General features: G+C 41.5%; 1 long non-coding RNA gene across 1 annotated transcript; it reads right to left on the reverse strand.

Annotated features, from left to right (window-relative positions):
• Positions 1-1,403: 1,403 nt before the first annotated feature.
• Positions 1,404-4,406, reverse strand: LOC109751118 (uncharacterized). Its single transcript, XR_002230040.4, has 3 exons — positions 4,024-4,406; positions 2,704-2,823; positions 1,404-2,013 (listed from the first exon to the last, which is right to left on the reverse strand). It is a non-coding gene; the product is annotated as an uncharacterized lncRNA (long non-coding RNA).
• Positions 4,407-4,849: the final 443 nt, after the last annotated feature.

Raw genomic sequence — 4,849 nt, forward strand, 5'->3', positions numbered from 1 at the left:
GTGTGTGAAATGCATCAAGCTTCCATGTGATGGATGGCTTTTGCAAACCCAACATGTGGCGATGTGGTTCATGCCAACAGCAAATATGCATAACTTGATTCGTACTGATATCTAGACTGAGCCATGTATTCTGCTGCTGTAGCACGACCCTCTTTTGTTGGATATTATGTACTGTTGTTAGTTTGAAGCACTCCTCTGGTTTGAAGGATAGATACCTTCCTGGGATCAAGTGCATCCTAACTCACCTGCGTAGGATGTACTGATAATGATGATGGAGATGTTATGTTGAATCCATATATATATAGTGTTACTATTCATCACCCAAGGTGCAGAATAAGTTATTCTTCACCAGAGGTAATCTTATGATCGTTTCCTAAATAAATTAAATTTGGAATACAAATAGTTATATTCATAGTGATTCCCTACGTAAAATTTGGCATACGAAAACAAATATATAGGTCATAAGACAAGAAATATAGCATTTTATGTGTATTTTACACTATATTTTTACATTTGTAATTTTACGTAACATAAAATATTTTTTACGGTGATTATATATTTTCTTACGTTCTCTTTTTACGTATGAAATAAGACAAAAATTACGGAACGTAAAATTACGGTGTATTGATGTTAAAAAAGAGGGGGGTGAAGAATAACTGTTCCTCACCCAGGGTGACGAATAGTCAATCTCTCTCTATATATATATATGTATATATATAAATATACCCAGGGTGAAGAATTGTTATTCCTCACCCCAGCCGGTATGAGTGCCATGCCCAAACCAATCACGCCACATGCACGTAAGATTACCTCCCCACAGCACCGGCTAAGGTAATAAACAAATTAATGAGTCGTAAGATTACCTCCCCCACAGCACTGGCCAACGTAATAAATGAGCCGTAAGATTACCTCCCCACAGCACCGGCCAACCTAATAAATGAGCCATACCTCTGCATCGCACTAGCCAGCGGGCTTAAAAAGAAAGAGGAAGCTGCCATTCGTAAAAATAAAGTAAGCTGCAATGGAATGGTGCCAATGTTTTTTTGAGCAACCAATGTTTTTGAGGTTGTTGATAATCACATCATGTAATAAATATTAGTTTGTTCTGATGTTCGTGTTCACTTCGTAATGTAAAAAATGGCATTGTTTTGACATGCTCGCTTATTATATGCCACTTAAGAAATCATGGTGCATAAAACAACTCAAAATCTTGCCTGGATGTGAGCAATCATACCACATAATCATGGGCTGATGTAGTGCTCAATAGTGGTCATGCGTGGATAATAGTAGAACAATTGCATGCTTGCTTGACAAAATCACTACTGTATGCCGTTTCAGCCTTTTCTCTACTAACATATACTGTTGTATATACAGCTAGCTCTTTACAAAGAAAAAAGCACAAATGAAACAACATCGCTTACTGCAAAGGATGAGAAGAGTATACAATGAAGGCAACATGTATTTGGTACACATACTTAACACTGGTTTGGTAAATTGACCACTCCAAACTATAGTCATTGACATAGAACATCCACTGTATCAGATAACTAAGATGACTCTTTAGCAGTGTGTTTATACAACCATACCTACCACGTTTAAGAATATATCGAGGGAAATTGCAGAAAAATGTCTCCAGAGGACCACATTTTTCAGAATTTCCTCAATCAGCACAAGGCCTTCATTGCTTTCTAGACTACTTTTAACCTGTTGGAAGAGAAAGCCAGGGGCAAAATGGTGTTGCATAACGAAACGTCACAGGAAACCAGCGCCTTGCATCGTCCCTCGAGAACTGACCCCGTCAATCAGCCGGCTAATTCGGTGCAAGAGAGCGCTGGCATGTGAGTGACTGGCCTGGCAAGGAGGCGGTGGCTGTGATGAAGGATGCCACCGTTCTGGCATAAGAGGTGTGGGAGCACACTGTCTAACGCGAGGAGGCTGCATTACCGCCTTGCTCCAATAAATACAAAGAAGTCATGTTGAAACAGAATGGGGAGGCCGGGATGACTTAAGAAGCTACAAAAGTTTAATAATGTTAAAAAAGAGATGAAACAAGTCACACCTGCACTATATCATACATATTGTAAGTCTGCAACTTCTGGCTAGAATAGAGTTATACAAGAATCATAGATTTATACAACAGTCTGAACTGCGGAATCTACATTTCATTTATTGAGAAATTGAAACATTAAATGGTAGTACTACCCCCCCCCCCACACACTCTTCAATCATGCACAGTAATCAAGCTTTATTAGGCAATATGTGCATTGTACATGACAATACTAAATACTTTTCCTTCAATCATGCCAGGTAATCAATGGAGAATGGAAACAATATTATTTTTCTTATTAAAAAGGATATGGGCCCAAAAAATATGAATATATCACCATAGTCCTAAAACTATGAATTCGCATCTACATGTCGATTAAAGGTAAACTCTAAATGACACAATTTATGAACAAAACCGATAAGACATCTGACCAAGCACATACAAACTAGGCAAAAGAAAGTATGACAGTTCGCGTACTAAGCTTTTAGGATAGCTATGCTCAAACAAATATATTCGGGGATGAGACCAAAACAAAATACATAATGTTTCAGCTCTGCAATTGGGGACGTGATCCATCCAAATTCAGCTAACCAATTTTCTTACTGAATCTAACTTAATTCAAGCAGATACTTGGCATGGGAGAGTAAACGACATACTCGTGTAAAATGACAGACAGGGGGCAATGCTGAAGAACTCCGATGGCGAACCTAGTTGCCGGCCGTTGTTGTGGGAGGAGATGCAGCCCACAGCAAGCAGAATACGAGCCACCACCTACCCTGAGAATGATCGCCAGTGATGCGAAAAGATTATCCAAGAACAGAAGTTGCTATATGAAAATAGTAAATAGACACATAAGCAGATACGGATGGGAGTAAGACACAAACTCATATAAATTGATGGAGAGGGGGCGATTACTGGCTCCATTAATATGGTCATTGCAAGTGATCAATAAAAGTGCACTGGAATTTCCCTTTTGAAGTTATTGCTTCATAAAGTTTCTGATTTATCCAATGATCTGTGACTTCTATGTGGAGACTGCTTGAGCTAACTCAGCATTTCCTTAATCTAATTTATATATGATCTGGTAGCCTTTAATAAATTTTCAAGTGGTGAAGAAAGTTTCAAGCAAACTGAATATTTACACAGAGAGGTCAGGTTAGGTCAAACCAAAACAAAGTGAACACGGTGATGGTCATAAGTCTACTTTGTTTTCTCCACACCTTAAATCTGAACTGAACTCTTAGATCGTGATTCATGTCATCTAAATATTTTAGTCTGGACAGGACAATGGTGGAACTTTGAGCGAACAATTTTTTTTTTCTTTGGTTTGTAGAGCTATCACTATATATTTTGGAGGCTAGACTATCCCTGTACTAAGGAGAGCAAACTCGAATACAGAAGAACACCTATAAGCTTTTATACTGAATCTCTGATTTGTTGGAACTACCTAAGGCACTAGCTCCGAATTCCATTAGATAGCAGCATAGTACAGCCTGCTACACTAAGAGCTACGCAGTTTGCTTATTCGTGCTATCTTAAGATCAAGCTAATTTTGTGGCGCACATGGCCATCTCCTGAAGCGGCTGACGCAACCGAATTTGGGACTAATAAACTGAAGAGCAAATCGAACAACACTTCTAACCAATTGGAATACCACAATCGTTATAATCCACAGTCTATTTAATCAACAATCCAACCTGAACTTAAGTGAGAAAACATTCTCCTAGGCCTGAATATACAGTAGCTGCTTCGTTATTATGAACAAACTTATACAAGAGAGCACAGCCGAAGCATTAACCTAGCAAGGTAGTAAAGATCTAAGATGGCCAGATAAGATGTAAAATTAACTCCTGCTCTTTACCACTTTGCTGACGAGGCTTCCTGCACACTTCTCTTCCTATCTAATATGCTAATTAATCTAAATAGCAGTAGCAAAGTGACTAGTAAGTTATACACAAGCATCGAGAGAGAGAAACCTGGGGACGGCTGGGCGGCAGATGTGCGACAGAGGCCATGGAACCTGTGTTGCTGTTGCTAGCTTTGTCGGGGCTCCAGAGCAGTTGTGACGGCGGGGTCGCAAGCCTTGCTCCCATCAGGACCCCTCCTTCCGTTGTCGTGCGTGACGAAGAGGAGCGGGGAGTGGAGGAAGGGGCCGCTGCCAGCGTGGCGACGGAGATAAGGGAGCGCGGGTGCGGGATATGGAGAAGGACGTCGGGCCATCACCCATCGCTATGGGCAAGGAAGGGGACGGGGGATGGAGGCGGGTCGCCACACGGTCGCCGGCCAACGAGGCCACCACCCGCCGTGAAGCATCTTGCAACACCGCTCACCTCCGAAAAACTGCTCGCCGCTTCGATCCAAGAATGCGGATGCGGGGGTTATCCGTTCTTTTTTAGGGGGGGGGTGGGGCAAGAGAGGGTTAACGGTGCGACTTGAGCCATGCAGCGACGGATTCAGGGTGCAGGCTGGGTGGGTCGTTCGACCGGGGTGAACTTCGTGTCATAAAAAACAGCATGCAGTGTTTTTTGGTACTGTTTTTGCTCTAATTTTTTAACCGTTTATCGGAACGAGGCGTATAATATATCGTTGGAAAGCTATGGATTAGGCGTAACCTCTCCATGTTGAACACTTTTCGAGATTCCTCGCGGTTTAAGAGCAGTTTCAAAAATGGTGCGGCGAACGACGAGTGACAGCGAGCGTATTTTCGCTATTTTTTCTAAACCGCTCATCGGAATAAAGCAAATGATACGCCGTTGGAAAGATATCGTCGAGGCGCATCTTTTTCATATCTATTATGTTTTC

Source organism: Aegilops tauschii, chromosome 1 (genome assembly GCF_002575655.3).
Source record: "Aegilops tauschii subsp. strangulata cultivar AL8/78 chromosome 1, Aet v6.0, whole genome shotgun sequence".
NCBI lineage: Eukaryota > Viridiplantae > Streptophyta > Magnoliopsida > Poales > Poaceae > Aegilops > Aegilops tauschii.